Source organism: Nycticebus coucang, chromosome 9, assembly GCF_027406575.1.
Source record: "Nycticebus coucang isolate mNycCou1 chromosome 9, mNycCou1.pri, whole genome shotgun sequence".
NCBI classification, from domain to species: domain Eukaryota; kingdom Metazoa; phylum Chordata; class Mammalia; order Primates; family Lorisidae; genus Nycticebus; species Nycticebus coucang.
This window is the reverse complement of record NC_069788.1, coordinates 112910346-112929554: the sequence shown is the minus strand read 5'-3', so window position 1 is coordinate 112929554 and position 19209 is coordinate 112910346. Positions and strand designations below refer to the sequence as shown.

At 44.9% G+C, this 19209-nt stretch overlaps 1 protein-coding gene across 7 annotated transcripts in view; it reads right to left on the bottom strand.

Moving 5' to 3' along the window:
* DPF3 (double PHD fingers 3) overlaps nucleotides 1-19209 on the bottom strand; it is a 291411-nt gene that overhangs the window by 59592 nt on the left and 212610 nt on the right. The gene's annotated exons all lie outside the window — the stretch shown is intronic.

Below are 19209 nucleotides of genomic sequence, written 5' to 3'. Positions count from 1 at the left end.
AGTAGGGCTCCAGCCCCATATACCAGAGGTGGAGTGTTCCCAGCCCCGGCCAAAAAAAAAAGAAAGATTCTCAGGCAGCAAAATCATTCAGTTTCTAGGGGTGGCTGAAAAGTCTTGAAAAGGTTCTTTACAAGGGGAGAAATGCCTCCATTTTCCTCTGTTTCTCCCTCCCTATTGTGGACATTGCTTTGTCATATTCACACTGCTTATTTGCTACTAGGAAGAAAAGTCTCTCTGTTTATGGGATCAGCCTTAACCACAAGGGTATCTTCCTCCTCACTGTACCCAATGTCTGCTATCTTTCATTATTCACCAGCTAACATTAATCAGGGTCCCGTAGGGTACAAATCTGTAAAAGGAAGCAGATATGTGAGCAGAAATGCCATCCAGACAGTAAGTGATAAACGGATTCACCCACTTTAATATGATTCCCTCTGGCCCTCACTTCCTCCATGCCTCCGTTTGGCCTCCAGGAATAGAAAACTTACCTGGGGAAGGCGGAAGACAAAAGCTAGCAGAATTATATTACAGAGGGTTAATCCATTTATCAGTTGCTATTTGGATTGTTTAATCAGTTTCTAAGTCATTGATTTCCATCTTCAGGGAGGCAGATAATTCTCTGCAAGAAAAGTGTCGGCTGTTTGGGGGAGAGAGGGGACCTGGTCACACTCTGGAGTCTGTTGAGTATGGGCTTTTCTTTACCAGTCATTGGATCTCAAAAAGATCTACATGGAATACAGAATGATTTTGCAATTAACCTCCCAAAACCAACACATCTGCAAAAATTTTACTCTGCCTATAAAACTTCCATTGCCAACATCCAAAAGCACCAGCGTCCCTTTTCTCCCTTCTCCTTCAATTGTCATCTTTGTCATTTTTAGAACTCTACTAGAAAAATCAAGCTTGTCTATAAAGCAAATAAACTCAGAGTTTCCTCATCAAAAGATGGATAGAAGTCTATCAAATAATGAACAGAAAGAAGAATAGGGTATGTTAAAGGCAGGGGCTGGGGCAGCGCCTGTAGCTCAAGGAGTAGGGCGCTGGCCCCATATGCTGAGGGTGGCGGGTTCAAACCCAGCCCTAACCAAAAAAAAAACGGTAGGGGCTGAGGGTGAACCAAAGCTAAGTTTCATGAACTAGACACAAAATGTGGAGAGGCCAAACACAATTTAGGTAGCTTCCTGCGTGGACGGAGATCAAAGAATCCATGTGTGTCATTCCACAAAAACTCCCAGAGGGTCCAGTCTCCTCGTCTGTCTCTCTCCTATACTCTCAGGGGCTTCCTGTAATGTCTGATTTCCTCTCCAGTCACAAAATCTTTTCTCCAACACACCGTGTCCCTTGTGATGTATAAGGATGAAGAAGTAAAATACGGAGTATAAGAACTTCCAGATAGTTCTTTACAGTATTCCCCACCAAAAGACCATTGGTAGAATACGCTGTTGAATCATGAACTCTAATACTGCAAGAGATAAAAAATTCAGAAATGACCTAGTAGAGCATAGCACAGTGATGGAGAAATTGAGCCTAGGCAAAAAGACCGAAAGAAAAGCATTTAATTCATCTGAAGAAGAGAAGTCTGGGAGGAGATTGGATCAGAGCAGGGTCCCCACATGTACATGTTCATGTTGGTTGCTGGCCATTCTACATGCCTGTCCAGCCTATCTAAGGGAGTGAAGGAGGTTCGAAAATCCCACCTTCAGGCCTTGGCATATGCCATTGTCACATGCCAGGCCAGCAGGGGTGAGGAGGTGCATTTTCAATCTGGAAATGGCCCAGTATTTAGTGATAGTGCCCAGCTATGTTTTCTTTTCAGACAAATCATTTTTGCTTCAGTTCCTACTCTCTTCTTACAACAGTGAGCTCAAAACATCCCTTTGGTGAAATGGCATGGGATGGACTAGTAACTTATACATCTGGTTCTCTGACAATTTTTTGGTATTTAGGGATTAGATTCAGAATGAAGGTTCTCCCATGGAGCTCTCCCAATTTCCTACCAGAAATCACCAGTCCTGCGATGGGGAGGACACTCTGCTGGCATCACTACTATGATCCTCCATTTGTTGATAACGTGTGTGCACCTGCCTCATATCCCCATATCAGATGGTCTTCTACTTCTTCAGGGTGGGGACCATGTCACACTCACTGTTGGAACACCTATAAGCCCTGCACATCAAAAAGGGCTGCCAATAATTTGTGGACTGAATGACTTATAAAGGAGTGGCAGAGATATCAGTAGGTGGCACAGGTTGTCCCTGGAACCTCTTCCTAGGAAGGATGGTGCTTGCTTCCCTGTGACAGAAGTACCTGTCACTCTGAATGTCACTCACTGCCCCTGGTCCATGTTCAGATGGATTGGGCAGTCATCTGGCCTGGTCTCACAACCAGCTCCTGGAGTACTTGGGAGTGGGTGGACCAGGACCCTGTGTTTGTAGAGGAATAACACCGTACCCCTCCTACGGGAGGTGACATATCATTCTGTACCAACACACAAGATAATCTAAGACTATGATTCACTATCTCTTGAGAAGAGGATATCAGGTGGTGCCTATCCACTCAGCCTCCCTTTTGTTCAACTACTCATAGACAAGAAGCAGCAGACATTTATTATACTACAAAATGGGGGAGGGGATCTTATGCTGGATGCCTTACATATGTTATTTCATTGATTTTTAGAAAAACTTTGTGAAGTAGGAATTCACGTTTGACAGAGGAGGTGAAAGAAATCCAAAGACATTAAAGTGCTATCTTCAGGGCCCAGTTATCCCTCTTTGGAGACAGGATTCCCCCACTGGTTTGCCTGTGTCCTCAAAGATTCTGCCTCTAATCACACTTCTTTACCTCCTGGGAAGTCCACAGGCAAACACTTTCTGTCCATACCATGCATGTGAAATATTTTATAAATCTCTTTAGCATCAACCTGATTCACCCAATCTGGTATCTAGGAAACCCAAAATGATAAAAAATATTGAGATTTGCCTGACAAAGGAATAAATTCCCTTTGAACTTAAATTTCAATTCCCTACCAAAGTAATCCATCCCAGGTAACCTTATTTATTGTTATATATACTCTGTGAAAACACTTCTTCGGAGAATTCCAGAGGTTCATGGAGGAATTTTGTTTTTTTTTAAGTGAAGCTCATACCATGGCTAGATTGGCCTATAGCCTGACCTACCCATGAGCAATTTCCTGGTACTGTATATGAGATCATTATAAAAAAAGATTTTACTATAAATAGGAAGTTCACCTAGACCTTGTAAGTGGGACTTAAATAGAGATTTTGCTTCTGCTTATGAGAAATTGAGTCCTGCTTTATAGAGTAAGATGACAAGGAGGGCAAAGACCCAAGTGGTATCTTTATGTCAGCAACTGTGATCATGAATTTGGTTTTCTGTTGATTAATGCTCATGAGATCATATAAGAGATAAAAGTAAGCTGCTGAGAAAATAAAGTAGCCTTAAGAGTTCAGAAATTTACCTGGGGGAGATAAATCTAAAAAAGCTCAAAGGAAAAAAAATGGAAATTAGGAACAAAGTTCATGAAGAAATGCAGAAAAAATAACAGGAGGTAGAGGACAGCATTCAAATAAATCAAAGCAAGAAAAAGAAAAAGCCAAGCCTCAAATAGTCCTGTCACCATGCTCAGGGATGAGAGAGCAGGCCTTCTAGGAAGGCATTCGTGCACACCCCACAGGATCACCACACTAAGTCAGGCAAACAAGGCTCCAGATCTTCCATAAAGCTACCACCCAGACAGAGCTGTCTTTCCCCCTTTCAATCTGTTTCCCACTGCCATGTGCCTGCCACTCAGAAAAGAATGAGTGGTGGGACAAGCTGGCCACCAGTAACAGCCCCTCATCTGGGGCTGTTACCAGATCCGCATCCCAAGTGTCCTAGAGGAATAGGAAGCAGGCCAGAAGTTTAGGCTCCTCCTTGGCACATGCACAAAAGCATGGCCTCACATCCTGAGCAGACACTAGGGCCTGGTGTGCACAAACACACAGCCACATTCACTTCCCACCGCCCAGCTGGGAAGCTCTATTTCTGGGGCCGGCTAGGTTGGAGCGTGCAGCCCCTGGGGAATTCGGGGGCAGTGAGCAAAGCCCTCCAGGAAGAGATGTGCCTTTCCTCACCCCTCTCACTTGTCCCCTACCCTCCACAGCTGACAGTTCCTGTGTCCCTCTACAGGTCTGACATGTTTCCATGGCAACTGGGATCCTGGGCTGCGGCAGCTCCACTCTTGCCACCTGTTATTACTTCATCTCTCAAGTGTAAAGCATGCTAGCCTGGCGCCACTTGGCTGTGCTGAGCGTATCTTGAGAAGACAGAGGAAAGAAAGGGAAAGAGGTAGAGAGGCTGGCCAAGCTGGCTTCGCAGGACACACTGGACAGGACCAGCCAGAGGAGGACGCTCTGGAGCTGGTGCAGGCAGGGTGAGGAGGGAGGATGCAAACCGACACGCCTGCCCTTCAGAATCAGGAGCAGGCCGCAGCTGGAGGCCACTGCCACATCCTGCTACCTTCTGCCCAGACTTTAATGAAGGTAGCGAGAAGGGAGGGGAGGCAGGCGGCAGGCTTGGAAGAGCAGGCAGTTGCAGGGAGATCTTGCAGGCCCAAGGACGTGAGTTGAGGCAGGAGAGGGTTAAAAGTGGCGTTCTAATGACTGTGAGGAAGGCTGGACCAGACGGCAAACAGAGCATCAAAGCCTGGATAAATGGCCTTAATTCTCATGCTCTCACTCGCCCTGCTCCTTACGTGTTTACTCATATAAATTATCCCCACAGCCTGACACCTTTTTTCATTTCTTCCCTAGAATTGATGAAAAAATAAATGCCATAGATGCAAGGAATAAAAGTGTTGGGCTTCCATTTTCTTGGCCACCTAATAGCAACTCAGGCCCCACCCCAGGGTCCCAAGAAGAAGACAAATGAAGCCTTCCTCCCCATGGTAGGGAGGCCCAGAGCCTGGCAGGCAGATGGACAGCAGGGTCTGCTCGCCACAGGACCTTTAGGCCATCATAGCCCTCAATGGCCCAGAATCCCCTCTTCTTCAAGGGCTATCCTGCCACCTGGCACCCAGAATAGAGTGAGTTTATGGTCAGGATAAAAGGGGGTAGGCATGGATGCCAGTGCAGAGTGACTTCAGGCACTGCGATTAGTGCCTACAGAAGAAAAGGCCCAGAACTAAATGACTAAGTCCTCAAGTTTATGGAAGGAGCTGATTAATCATCAAACTCCATACTGTCAAGGACAACATGAGACAAAATGAGCTGATCTGGCAGCGCAGGCCACAAGAAAGCTAGGAATGAAGGTGGTTAAACGATTAAAGTTATGGGCACAGGGCAGGCTTCTCTGCAGAGGCCTCTGCACACAGGCAAGGGGCTTCCATGTCTACTTGTTTGAGTGCAGTGTACTAGTTGCCAATCTAGAGGCAACAGGGTATTCTAGGTAATGTCTTAAGGTCCCTTTTAGGCCTATTATTTGAGCATTATAATCGAATAAAAGAAGAAACAGAAAAGTGAAGTTTTCCAAGTCCAGAGGAGTTCAGCCTTTCATCATTGTGCTGTATTTGGACACACTCATCTTTCCCTAGTAGCTGTGCAATCCTGAGGCCAGGAGCAGTGCCCTTCATCTCTGTCCCCTGCACCTGGCAGTGACTGATGCAGAGCTGACAATAAATGCTTAATAAAAGGATGGATAAACCTTCACAGAGGCTTTTTTTTGGAGAAAAAAAAAAATCTGCCAGGTAAAAGTAAGTAAAAGACTAGAAACTGAGAAGATGTAAAGTCCCCTGGGGGGGCGGAGTGGCCGACCTAAGGCATTGCAAACAGTCCTTTCATATTGGGGCAGGGACCCATTGGAGAGAGGAAAGCTGTGTGTGAAAAAGCAGTGGGTCTTCCCTCTTGCAGAAATCCTTGGTCACCCTTAGTGGAAGGGATCATGAACTCCCAGACTCAGCTGGCCTCAGAACCTGGAGTCTCATGCAGTCTCTCACCAGGGGCCCAGCAGCAGCCAATGAGAAAACAGGCTCTGTCTTTGTGTTTTGGTGGCTACAGAAGTATTACAAAAATTTTTAAATGTGAGCTTAGCCTCCTTCCCTTCCTATGGCTGCCTTCTTTTCCTCCATGTTTATCAGATACAAAACTCAAATCTTTAGTTACAAACTTTGTGAATATTTACTCCTATGCCATTAAGAACAGAAAATATGGCCGGGCTCAGTGGCTCACATCTGCAAGACCAAGGCAGGTAGATGGCTTCAGCTCAAGAGTTGGACACCAGCCTGAGCAAGAATAAGACTCCTTCTCTACTAAAAATAGAAAAACTAGCCAAGCATTGTGGCAGACACCTGTAGTCCCAGCTACTCAGGAGGTTAAGGCAGGAGTATCTCTGAACCCAAGAGTATGAGGTTGCTGTGAGCTATGATGCCATGGCCCCTTACCAAGGGTGACAGAGTGAGACTCTGTCTCAAAAAAATAAAATAAAAAATTAATACATTTTTGAAGAGAGACATTTTGTGAGACATCCACTCACACTGGCATCTCCATTTCCATGGATGTAATTTGGTTAGAGCTGCAATTTGCAGTTTACCAAAAGGTTGCAACAATTTGTGAGGAGTATGTACACAATATCACCAGCTCTGGGGCCAGACAGGTCACGTTCCCTCCCCCGGGAAAGCCCTTTGCACTACAGCCTTAGGTGGGCAACCCCAGATCTGTCATTACTGCTTTGGAAAAGTGAGAAAAAGACCAAGTAAAATGTGTGATTTTCTCAGCGTTGATTAGGGAAAGCGCAATGAGATATTTCAATTTTCTAGTGGAAGGTCACATAGGCCAGTTCATGCCCTGGCATGGCAGCTTGTTATTGCCACCAAATGAGTCAGTTGAGGGGGAAAAACATTAATTTGAAAGTAACTAGATCAACAACCTGGCTCTGAACAATGTGGTTGTTCCTAGCCTTAAAGAATTCCAGGACATTTTGGTGTGTCAAAGCTGGATAGGTGTTATCAACTTAAGTTTTCAGGATATAATTATTGTCATGGTTAGAATTCTAAAAGCCCCCTTCCTGTTTTGCCCAGACCTGCCCTTCTCTATCCTCCCCACCACCACTGGACACAGCCCACAGATGGACCTGCACTGACTATGTTCTTTAGACTGAAATACAGCATTTAAGAAAAGGAAAAGGATGATCCTCATGCTTCAGACCTGGGGATTAGGAAAAAGTCAAGGGACCACAGAGCTAAGGGTCAGCACAATCTATGGACAGGGGCCCAGGCAGGGGACACATCAACAGTCAGGCCCAGGTCCTGGGAGGCAGAGACGTCTGCACTATATGGGATAGAGTATTAGGAAAAGAACAAAAACCAAGTCTACCCCCCTTAGATTTAACAGTACAACCCTGTCCCTGGCCAGTTACCCAACTCAGTACATCTAAAAGAAAAAAAATTAAGGAAATCAACTGACTGAACATCAGTCTTAGAGAACTAGATCTCTCTAAGGTAATGGTTTTCCTGGGAACTTGTTAAAAAGGCATATTCTAGGGCTCCACCTCTGACCCACTGAATCAGAAACTCCAGAGGTGGGTCCAGCAGTCTGTAAGGAACCCTTTAGGTGATTCTGATATGCCCTCAAGCTTAAGAACCATGAGTCTAATTCAACATATGACAGTCATATGCTTTGTATCACATATGTTTTCTGTTGATGCTGTGCTTTCTATGGGTTCACATGTTTAATCATTATCACCTGTGAGATGGATGCCAACTAATATTCTGATTTTACACATGTGACACAAGGAGACTATGCAGCTTATCTAAGATCACATGTAAGTTGCCAACTTGGCTCTAAACCCAGGCAATATGGCTCTTAGCTGACCCACCAGATATTGCCCTACCATCATGGCAACTAATGTGGGTCAGCTAAGACCTGAGGGAAATTAAATTAGAGAGCTTGGCAGGACCTAAGCACACTGCACCTTATATACTAGAACAGCCCAAATATTGCTGTGCAAATCACTTGGGTAGCTCATTAAAATTTGATTAGAATCCATAGGTCCAGGCTAGGGCCTGAGGTGCCACATACAAGCTACCCAGTAGGGTGGCCAAGCATCCGGTTTCCCCAGGACCCAGGGGTTCCCAAGGTATGAAACTTCAGTGCTACAACTGGGAAAACCCAGGCAAGCTGGTCACCTGAGTAGTGACTCTGCTGCTGGCCACACAATCAGAGGTGAGGAGTTTGGCTTGCATTCTAGTATGATAAACATATTGAGAGCAAGGATGTGGCACGATCTGTTTTCTGTCTTTCAAAGATCACTTTAGCAAGAGCAGAGGCTTGAGGAAGAGGAAGCTGTAGTGACCTGGGCAAAAGCCACTGGTGGCCAGGGAATGGAGAGAGGGAGATAGACATGGGGTGTATTTTGGAGGAGTGAAACCAAAGATGAAAGCATGAATCCTAGGATTTTGCTTTAGGCACAAGCTTTTCCTTTCTTTTTTTTTTTTTTTTTTTAATTTTTTAGAATAGTTGTTTTTTTTGTAGAGACAGAGTCTCACTTTATGGCCCTCAGTAGAGTGCCGTGGCCTCACACAGCTCACAGCAACCTCCAACTCCTGGGCTTAAGGGATTCTCTTGCCTCAGCCTCCCGAGTAGCTGGGACTACAGGTGCCCGCCACAACGCCCGGCTATTTTTTGGTTGCAGTTTGGCCGGGGCCGGGCTTGAACCCGCCACCCTCGGTATATGGGGCCGGCGCCCCACCGACTAAGCCACAGGCGTCGCCCTCTTTTTTTTTTTTTAATGACCAAGTTCAGAAAAAAATAGCAGCTTCAGAAGACAATAAGACATAGAAGGAGAGAGATACAGAGAAACTATTCAACAGAGTGAGGTGTGATTTTTCTGCTACAGTAAAACTCATTTACCAATTAAAGCCATAACTGGAATTTGTAATGCACGGGGTGTGATGCATAAACACCACAAATACCTGAAGTTGGTAAAGAGCTTTGAAGAAAAAATGCCCCTGACCCCCTAAAATCGTGTCAAAGTCCTAACTCCTCCTGCCCCAAATATCCCGGGATGGTATTTGGAATGAGTATTTGTCCCTTGGGAGGTAATCAGGTTTAGTTAGGTCATGTTGGTGGAGCCCTCATGATGGGATTTTGTACCTCTCGCTTTCTCTTTCCACCTATACACACTGAGGAAAGGCCACGTGAGGACACAGAGACAAAGTGGCTGCCGGCAACCTAAGGAGAGAGCCCTCACCAGACCAGCACTGACCCTGCTGGCACCTTGAGCTTGGACTTTCAGTCTCAAAACTGTGAGAAATACAATATCACCCAATCATCTGGACCCTTATATTAATCTGAAAATTTTTTTTAAAAATTTTTTACATTGTGAGAAATAAATTCTGGTTGTTTAAGTCAACCAATCTATAGAATTTTGTTATGACAGCACAAGCGAACACAGTGCCTATTAATGTGTTCATTTCTCTAAAAAGTTGCTATCTGATGTGTTGCATAAGGTAATTGGCCTAGCAGTGAAAATTAAGGAACATCAGTAGAACTATGACAAAGATGCAAGCTGGGGATTGGGACCCATCACTTGGAGTTCCAGTGTCCTAATATAACTGGATGGTATCTAACTCAGGCCCATTCACATCTTAGCTTCCCATCTTGTTGACAGTGTGACTTGGGATGAGTTACTCAGACTCTCTGAGCCTTAGGTCCCTTGTCTGTAAAATGAGAGTAACAGCATATGCCTGATGGATTTATGAACATCATACAAGATGGCACATGTAAAATGCCTGGCATCAGCAGGTGCTCCATCATTCCTTTCTCCTCCTACATGCGAACTATCCAATAAGGTAAGAAAAAAATCAAAGGTCTAAAAAAGAAAAAGCTTTCCCAAGAAGTGGTACATGACTCATGAGTTCACATTCATGCTCTGTGTCCACGGGTCCATCGCTTGGTCTTTATGCACCATAGTGTCCTCTGGATGACATGGTAGCCCCTACCCTAGTGTGAGGAATGAGTAAGTGTGGCATGCTTAGCACAGCGTCTGATATACTCAAGGGGTGCTGCCAGTGGCACTGTTGTCAGAGTTGTCAATGGCACACGGATCTCTTCAATCCTAAACATTCTAGGTAATTAGGTCAAAAATGTGAGAAAAATAAAAGAGGTTCCAAGAAAGCCAAGAGACACATAGATGCTGGATCCTGGGGAAATGGCATGATAAATAAAGGGGTTCCATCCTTGCCTAGGTTCTACTCAATAGCTTTCTCTTGCTGGGTTTTATACATCCATCTTATTTCCCAATTACACCAAAAGTTCTCCAAGGCTGAGACCACATGTTATGCCTTCTGGGACACCCAGGTACGCTTATCCCCCAAACTGTGTCCACATACAGTAAGCACTCAATAAATACTCTTGTTTAGCCTGAAAAGAAGGATCAGTGTCCCATATCTAGGATTTAGCAAAGTATGTGCCAGGGCCAGAGCAGGGTCTGATAACGTGTAGTTACAACTGATGTCAACAAGACTCCATGGGCAGTTAGCTACACAGTGATGGAAAAGTCCCATGACATTGCCCCAGATGGAGTCCCTGACTCAGATGAGCCATCTGTAGTCACAGACATGCTCTGTTGGTCCAAATGGGACAACTTCAATTTCATGGGCCTGACAAATAAGCTTGCAATGTGCAGGCACAGTACCTGACACTCACATTACCTCATTTAAGACTCACAGCAATCCCATGAGTCTTTTACAGATGACCATTATCTCCACATTACAGATGAGACAACTAAGAAGAGAAATGTAAGTGAGTGACCCACATTTACTCAGCTAGAAGATGGTAGTGTGGCAGGGTCATGATCCATATCCCATACCAAACAATTCCAAAGCCATTCCCTCAGCCACTAGGGTCAGGGATGCGCGTGACCCTGAGGCTGGGAAACTAACCCCATGCAGTACCCAAGGATGAGAGTAATCCATCAGGTTCTCTGCTTTATAATCTGAAAACTGTTAAATAATAATTCATCTAAAGACCTCCTGTTGCTAGTTCCCAAATCTGCTCTTCAGGAAATGAGAAGCAGTTCAGTTTTCCAGAACAAGCCCTGTATCTAAATTTTCCTCTCTTTCCCCCATGACAAAGCCTGGATTTCCTGTGTCAAGGTGGGATAAAGTAGTTGGTTGTATGGGTTCTATGGCTTTTCAGGCACCTTTCAAAATGATTCAAATTTTTTTAAGTTTGTTTCAAAGGTGATTTTCATTCTAACTCTTATTAAAGCTGTTAGCTACCCCTGGGCCGTGTGTTAGATAGAGGACAAGAGATGCCAGAAGACTAACATCTGTTAGATCTTTCCCATCACTGCACCAATGACATCATATGCTTCTTTTAGATAATTTACACATTATCAGACTAATTTTCAGATTATCTAATCAGCAGACATTACCCTTAATCAACTCAATTCTCCCCTTTCGTTCTGCAGAATACAACATGCCCTCCAAAGGAATATGAGGGCTAGTGCCTTTTTTCTGTCAATGGAAATGGGAAACCTAACTTTGTACCAAACGTACAACAACTGCATAGAAGATTGAGGCCTCCAGGGATCCAGAACAACCCTCTTTAATTCCATGGGCCTGAAAAATAAGCTTGAAATAAATTTTATAGATCCATATTTTCAAAAATGTTTCCCTCTTAGGAGCTCTGAGCATGTCATAGAGAACCTGTTATATTTATTTACACCATTAAATAAAAGAAATATACCACATAACAATAAGACTCCAAACAGATTTCTTCATAAATCATTTCTTACTGAGATGGCTGGCTGAAGTCAGCTTTCCACAGAGGCTCCCGTCCAGAAGGAGAGTTAAAGGACAGAAATTTAGCAAGTAACCTGGTGGATTAGAGCAGCACCAAGACAGAAGGTTGAAGAATGCACATCAAACCCGCTGAGGCAAGCTGCGACCCCAAGGATACAAACAAAAGGTACAAAATCCATCGCCAAGCAGACAGGAGTCCTCTCCCCCATAAGAATGGCTCAGAGAGCCCCACAAACAAACAAGCAGAGTTCAAAGGTCCTCCCACTACACTCCACGGACCTACCTCCCCTACTAGGGTGCCATGGCGTTCTCCTGCCAGGCATAAAACTGTATAAAACTGTACATATTTTCTACCTGCAATTCTGAGCTCCCAGCACTCCCCTCCACTCTCACTCTGAGGTCTGGAGGCCTGTCCCCCAAGAGACCAGATTCTTGGATGATTTCTCAAGGGGTGTGGACAGGGCTTAGACTGCAGCTGGTCAGTGCTGATTCTGCATCCTGGGAATGAGGAGAGGATGGTCAGCTCAGAGAGAACCACACTGGAGCAGTGGTGCCCTGAGGCGCAGAGCAGTAGCTGTTTTTTGGCAACAATAGGACTTACTCCCAGATATTCTGAAGCCACACCCCCTGTCTCCCTGGGCAACCAGAGGAGGCCAGGCATCTTCTCAGGTGGCAACCACCTAGGAACAGAGCTGGGACAGAAACGCAGGCCCCATGAGTAAAGGGTTTGTCTGAGACAGTACCGGCCTGGGTGGAGTGTGTGGACTAGAAATGCATGCAAAGAGCCGGGAAATTCCCAGGGCAGGGCTGACCCAGAGGACTGCTTTACTGAGCCTAAGACGCACCTGGCCCTCGGGGCATCATCAGCCTATAGACAAAGGAAGGCAGGAGGCTAGAACTGACAGCTAACCAAATACAAGCCTGCAGGAGCAAAGACAGGGCCTGAGGCGCAGGCTCTGGGAACTCAAAACAGCTTCTCTTCTGCAGGGGAATTTAGCAGGGACAGAAACAAATTCCCCGCAAAGTTGTTCTGTTCTGTTCTGTCAGTAACATCAATCAGGGGCGGGGCTAGAACTGAGTGAACCCCGCAGCCTCCATCAAGCGCCCGAGGTTGTCAGGCCTCACCTCCCCCTGCTAGATAGAGGCAGGGCACAGTGGCCTGGCTGAGCAGATATAGATTTCCTTGTGATTTAGGCAGGTGCAAACCCCTGGAGTATCTGTTCACTAGAAGCAACTGGGTCGCAGCCCTGCAGGCTATCAGTGACCTGGTGTGACAGAGATGCAAGGTGGGGAAGGAGGCATCAACCTTCGCAGACTGATCTATTTGGTGGGTGTGTCCTCCTGACTTCACAGAGCACCGGAGCAAGTCATATCTGAGTTGTGATGAGATCCCTGCTATCCAGTTGCCAGAGACCTTTCAAACTCTCCCATCTGAGACAGGTGCTGACTGAGACAATTGATTTGGACCTTTTGAACTGAGCCAATTGCCCGAGGACTATTCAGGTGGTGCCCTGGGTGTGTGGTTGTAGGAAGGGTTGATTTTTTCCAATTGTTGCCTGTGGGGGGCGGGGTGACTTAATTGCTGGTATTTCTCCACAGCTGAGACTTCAACCCAGAGTAACTATTTCACTAGGGTCAAACAGAGACCAGCTGAAAACAAGACAGAACCACTTAGCCCCACCACACCAAACAGGTCCCCAGTTTCTCAGGCCATAGCACTATATGGGTCCTCAACAAAGCTCCAGGGGAAAAGTCAAACAGTGTAAAATAATCATGGGTCAGAATCAGCGGAAAAACTCTGGTAACATGAATAACCAGATTAGATCAACCCCCCCAAGGAAAGATATGGCAGATGTAACTGGATCCCGTTCATAAACAGCTGGCTGAGATGTCAGAAACCGAATTCAGAATTTGGATCACAAACAAGATTAATAGAATGGAAGAAAAACTGGAATTAGAAATTCGAGGAGCAATTCAAAAGTCGGAATTAGAAATTCGAGGAGCAATTCAAAAGTTGTCTCAAGAATTTAACGAATTTAAAGACAAAACCACCAAAGATTTTAACGCACTGAAGCAAGAATTTGCAGCCCTCAAATATCTGAAAAATACAGTAGAATCCCTCAGTAACAGAGTGGAGCAAGCAGAAGAAAGGATTTCTGACATTGAAGACAAAGCCTTTCAACACTCCCAAACTTTCAAAGAGGAAGAGAAATGGAGAGCAAAAACAGATCATTCTCTCAGAGAGCTCTGGGATAATTCGAAGAAGGTTAATATCCACCTCATTGGAATCCCTGAAAGTGATGAAGTGGCCTCACAAGGCACAGAGGCCCTTTTCCATGAAATTATAAAAGACAATTTTCCAGACATGCCAAGAGATTCTGAAATTCAGATAGCAGACAGTTTCAGAACCCCAGCACAACTCAATCCAAATAAGATATCCCCCAGGCATATCATAATTAACTTCACTAAAATTAATATGAAGGAGAAAATTCTGAAAGCAGCCAGACGTAAGAAATCCATTACCTACAAAGGGAAAAATAATAGAATGACTGCAAATCTCTCTGCTGAAACTTTTCAAGCCAGAAGAGGGTGGTCATCAACTTTTGATCTCCTAAAGCAAAATAACTTTCAACCCCGGATCCTGTATCCAGCTAAACTGAGTTTCATTTATGATGGAGAAATTAAATACTTTAATGACATTCATATGTTGAAATTTGCCATAACCAAACGAGCTCTTCAGGATATTCTCAGACCTATCCTCCATAATGACCAGCCCAATCCTCTACCACAAAAGTAAACTCACTCAGAAACTTTTGATCAAACTCCAACCTCCACAGTGGTGAAAGGATTAAAAATGTCCACTGGACTTTCAAAAAACTCCATACCCAAAATTCTACCAGGCTTATCAATATTCTCCATTAATGTGAACAGCTTAAACTGTCCTCTAAAGAGGCACAGGTTAGCTGACTGGATACAAAACCTCAGGCCAGATATTTGCTGCATACAAGAGTCACATCTTACCTTAAAAGATAAATATAGACTCAGGGCGAAAGGATGGTCGTCCACATTTCAGGCAAATGGTAATCAGAAAAAAGCAGGTGTTGCAATTCTATTTGCAGACACAATAGGCCTTAAACCAACAAAAGTAAGGAAGGATAAGAATGGTCACTTCATATTTGTTAAGGGTAATACTCAATATGATGAGATTTCAATTATTAATATCTATGCACCCAACCAGAATGCACTTCAATTAATAAGAGAAACTCTAACAGACATGAGCAACTTGATTTCCTCCAGCTCCATAATAGTTGGAGATTTCAACACTCCCTTGGCAGTGCTGGATAGATCCTCCAGTAATAAGCTGAGCAAAGAAATTTTAGATTTAAACCTAACCATCCAACATTTGGATTCAGCAGACATCTACAGAACATTCCATCCCAACAAAACTGAATACATGTACTTCTCATCAGCCCATGGAACATACTCCAAAATCGATCATATCTTAGGTCACAAGTCTAACCTCAGTAAATTTAAAGGAATAGAAATTATTCCTTGCATCTTCTCGGACCACCATGGAATAAAAGTTGAACTCAGTAACAACAGGAATCTGCATACTCATACAAAAACATGGAAGTTAAATCACCTTATGCTGAATGATAGCTGGGTCAGAGATGAGATTAAGAAGGAAATTGCCAGATTTTTGGACCAAATGACAAGGAAGACACGAATTATCAGAACCTCTGGGATGCCGCAAAGGCAATCCTATGAGGGAAATTTATAGTGCTGAAAGCCTTCCTCAAGAGAGCGGAAACAGAGGAAGTTAACAACTTAATGGGACATCTCAAGCAACTGGAAAAGGAAGAACATTCCAACCCCAAACCCAGTAGAAGAAAAGAAATAACCAAAATTAGAGCAGAATTAAATGAAATTGAAAACAAAAGAATTATACAACAGATCAATAAATCAAAAAGTTGGTTTTTTGAAAAGGTCAATAAAATAGATAAACCTTTGGCTAACCTAACCAGGACAAAAAAAGAGTAAATCTCTAATCTCATCAATCAGAAACAACAAAGACGAAATAACAGACTCCTCAGAAATTCAAAAAATCCTTAATGAATATTACAAAAAACTTTATTCTCAGAAATACGAAAATCTGAAGGAAATTGACCAATACTTGGAAGCATGTCACTGTCCAAGTCTTAGCCAGAATCAAGTGGAAATGTTGAACAGGCCAATATCAAGTTCCCGAAATAGCATCAACCATACAAAATCTCCCCAAAAAGAAAAGCCCAGGACCAGATGGCTTCATGTGAGAATTACACAAAACCTTTAAAGAGGAGTTAGTACCTATATTACTGAACCTGTTCCAAAATGCAGAAAAAGAAGGAGGACCCCCCCCCCCGAGCAACTGAAGCAGCTTCAAAAATACACTACTGAGACCTGATCAAACTAAAAAGCTTCTGCACAGCCAAGAACACAGTAAGTAAAGCAAGCAGAGAGCCCTCAGAATAGGAGAAGATATTTGCAGGTTATGTCTCCAACAAAGGTTTAATAACCAGAATCCACAGAGAACTCAAACGTATAAGCAAGAAAAGAACTAGTGATCCCATCGCAGGCTGGGCAAGGGACTTGAAGAGAAACCTTTCTGAAGAAGACAGGCACACAGCCTACAGAAATATGAAAAAAGGGCAGGGGAGGGGGTAGGATGGGCGGAGGGAGGGTGATTGGTGGGATTACACCTGCGGTGCATCTTACAAGGGTACATGAAAAACATAGTAAATGTAGAATGTAAATGTCTTAATGCAATAACTAAGAAAATGCCAGGAAGGCTGTTAACCAGTGTGATGAAAATGTGTCAAATGGTCTATAAAACCAGTGTATGGTGCCCCATGATCGCATCAATATACACAGCTATGGTTTAATAATAAAATAAATAAATAAATAAATAAAAGGTTTATTGATATCATTAGAAAAAAAAAATCATTTCTTTTTGCTTTCCAGTCATTGCTACTGTCCATTTGCTGCAGGACAAAGATGATACAGCCTGACACAGAAGCTTCTAACTCAGCCTACGCCTACATTTCCATTTCTCCTCCACATCCCCTAAACCAAGTATGACTGTCGGACCAAGTGTCTGAACACACCATGCTATTTCATACCTCCCTTCCTTAGTACCTCCATCTGGGAAGCCCTCTCCCTCCTGGGAAATTCCTCCTCACTCTCCAAGGCTAACTTGAATGTCACCTCCTCAGTGAAGTCTTTGCAAATCCCTGGAGCAGTGGTCTTCCAACTTCAGTGTGCAGCAGAATGCCCTGGAGGACTTTTTTTTATTTTTTTTTAAGACAGAGTCTCACTTTATTGCCCTTAGTGGAGTGCCATCGCATCCATCATAGCTCACAGCAACCTCAAACTCTTGGCCTCAAGAGATTCTCTTGCCTCAGGCTCCCGCGTAGCTGGGCCTACAGGCAGAGACGTTGTCTCACTCTTGCTCAGGCTGATGTCCCACTCACCAGCTCAAGCAAGCCACCCTCCCAGAGTGCTAGGATTACAAGCGTGAGCCACCATGGCCGGCCTCCCAGAGGGCTTTTGAAACCCAGACTGCAGTTCCTCAACCCTGGACTGTCTGTTTCAAAAAGGCTAGTGAAGCCTAAGAATCTGAATTTCCAGCGGTTTCTGAGGTGAAGCTGATGCCACACTTGAAAGACCACTGTTGTAAGGCACAGAAACTACACTGTGCCTTTGACCCCTGAGGTCCGTGACCAGTCTGTGCACACCCTTTACACACTCACACGCAAGACTGTGAGCTCCTCAAGCATAGGGACAGAGCCTTATTCATGTCTGTATTTCTCAGTCCCAGCATACAGACAGTATTCAATACGTGGTTATTAAACAGGTAGGTGGCTGGATGGATGGATAGATGGAAGGGTTAGACAAATTTATTTACACAGTTTTGTCCTCTAGGTCTAGGACTTCATGACTGCCCATCCCCACCCCAAAAAGTACCTTAAAGGATCTATAATCAATTGCCACTGTGAAGAGAAGGTAAAAAGAAATTCAAGAAGACTGTTAACATTGTGAGCCTATGTCAAAGGGGCTTTGACTTCTAACCCAGTGCCCTTCTGCTACCCTGCCCCGTAGGGCTGCCTACCAAGCCTAAGGATTAACAGTGGGGTGCCTCTGAGTGCACCCCTCAGAGTCCTCCCCTACTTAGCCCCCCTCCCTTTGTATATGCACATCTATGTGTGCATGTCTGCATGTATGTACATACATACACAGACGTTGTATTTGCAGAAAGCAGACAAAGGTGATAAGAAAAATGGTGGGAGGAAGAATCCAGCCTCATATGGGAACAGGAAGGGCAGCAGCCATGTAGGGAAGACTCCATCAGAGAAATACTCTCTCCTGAGGGGGTATGTGTGCCCTGTACACCCTGGGCTGCCACTGGTAGGGCAGAGTGGCAAGGTACAAAGGCAAAGGGACAAGTCCATGGGAGACACAAGAACTGTTTATGCAGGAGAGAAACAAAGGCGAGAGAGCCTGTGTGGGGAGGGTAGTCACTGCTGAGCTGGCAGCAGGGCAGCAGGGCTAGAGGAGGTGTCACTTTGCCCTCTGAGCAGCAGCAGGCAGGTGAGCAATGGGCTCTGCTGGAAACATAACTGGGGGGATAGCACAAGGGACAACAGGAGGAGCAAAATCCAGAGGTCTCTGCAGCCGTGGGCATTACACACCCATGCCCCTGCAAACACCTGTGACTGCAAGGCTGTTTCTCCACTAGCTATGGCAACCCCCACCCCCAGCCCCCACTCACAAGCAGCTTGGGCCACCCCATAGCTCTGCTAAAGGGGGGAAGTCAGCATTTCTCTCCACTGGTGTCCAGCCTTTCCCCAGGGGGAGCTGCAGATTAGCCTCTTGGATTCGGCCCTCCTGCCTCCCTCCCCCTCTCCAAAAGCCCTGCCAAAGGAGGCTCACGAAGCTGAGACCTCAGGATATTGCCAAGTTGTCACATTCAATTCAGCACACAGCCCCAGTGGCATTTAGGGGCAGGATGGATGGGAGCTGCCCCCTGCCCCCAAACAGTGGGAGCAGCTAATGATTGGGTATTAATGATGCTGGCAATTAGTGCTCACAGGAAAATGGTTGGGGGGCTGCTCACCAGGGGAACGTGGGAGGGAACAGAGTACACATTTGGAGCAGGAAGCAAATCAGTGGTGAGTGTGGTACAGAGAACCCAGGAAGAGCAGCTGTCTCTTGGGTTTTTCCAAAGAAACTGGGGAAGAAGGAAAGGATGGCTTTGGTAAATACTAAAGGCCTTTCTGCTGCAACCTCTCCACCAGCAAAATTGGGGTTAATCAGAGAGCTCTAAGAGAGGATGCTGTGTGGAGATGGTCATTAAAAAGGTATTTGTGAGG